The sequence below is a fragment of the Mauremys mutica genome, chromosome 6 (genome assembly GCF_020497125.1).
Source record: "Mauremys mutica isolate MM-2020 ecotype Southern chromosome 6, ASM2049712v1, whole genome shotgun sequence".
NCBI lineage: Eukaryota > Metazoa > Chordata > Testudines > Geoemydidae > Mauremys > Mauremys mutica.
This window is the reverse complement of record NC_059077.1, coordinates 125047452-125048768: the sequence shown is the minus strand read 5'-3', so window position 1 is coordinate 125048768 and position 1317 is coordinate 125047452.

Here is a 1317-nt window from a genome sequence, read left to right as displayed (position 1 = left end):
CTGAGATGGAGGTCCTTCATCCACACAAGGACATGGCACATCAAGGTCAATCCAGCAGCTCTCATCCGGTTTTCACCTCCGCAATGGACGGTGAGCTCTAACCTGACCAGAGAAAGACAGGATGGTATTCTTCAGGGGAATCTGCTGGTGCTCCTGCATCCCCTGCTCCACCTCACACCCCGACACGCTAAGGGTTTTCCAAAGATACCACTAATCTCGGATAAACAAAGCAGCTGAGATGAGGTCAGTGTGGGTGGATTTACTGAGCAGACTGGTTCTAATGGAAGAACAGATTTCTCCCCTGCTCTAGGGAGATTCCCATAGGAAAAGTCTCTGATGGTTGGGATTGGCGGCAATGCAAACCCTCAGCCCTTTGAAAGGCAGGAAATCAGGGACTCGGGGAGTTAAGGGGTGTCTCTGTCCTGCTGGAGGGAGCAGACCTGGAGAGCAGGAAGAGCACTAGTGGCATTGTAAGAAAGCCAGTGACTTCTACCCTGTGAAGGTGGCTGAAGCTTCTGGCAGACACTGGAGTCCCGGATCCTTACACCTCCTTTGGGGATCCTTTTCTAGGAATAAAATAAGGACACCACACAGAGAATGACATTTGAATCCCAGGGAAAAGGGATGATCTCAGCCAGGCTACATACCAGAAACCCAATTTTTGTCCCAAGAGCCACAATTGCCCAGATGAGATTTTCTTCCCCATTTGCTTTCAGGTTAGTTACTCACAGGATTCATTTGTTTGCTTTGCCGGGTCTCCACTCTCTGCAGCTCTTCATTGGTTTTAGTAACAATCTTTCAGTTTTTGATTCTGTTGCCTCTTCTTACAGTGTAGCATCTGCTTAGCACTTTTTAAAAAAAAATCAATTCAAACCAAAATCCTGATCCTACACTGAAGATCTAGCCCCGTCCTGTCCCGGCCCCAGCTGAGGGTCCCCAGCTTTGGCCCCACGGCTCCAGCTTGGCCCCCGAAACGCTAGTGCTGGTCCCGGCCCCGGCCCCGCACCCCTGGCCCAGCCCCCGCGGCGCCGGTGCTGCTCCCGGCCTGGCCCCTCGGCTCCGGCTCCACCACGCCTGTGCCGGCCCAGGGCCACATTTGTGGCTCCGCGGCACCGGCGCCGTTCCCGGCCCGGGTCCACGGTTGCGGCTGCGGCTGTGGCACCGGTGCCGGCCAAGTCCCGCGGTTGCGACGCTGGTGCCGGTCCCACGGTTGCGGCTCCGGCACCGCGGCACCAGTGACAGCCCAGGCCGGGCCCCACGCTTGCGGCTCTCCGGCCCTGCGGTTTGCAGCTCCGGCCCTGCGGCACTGGTGTCGGT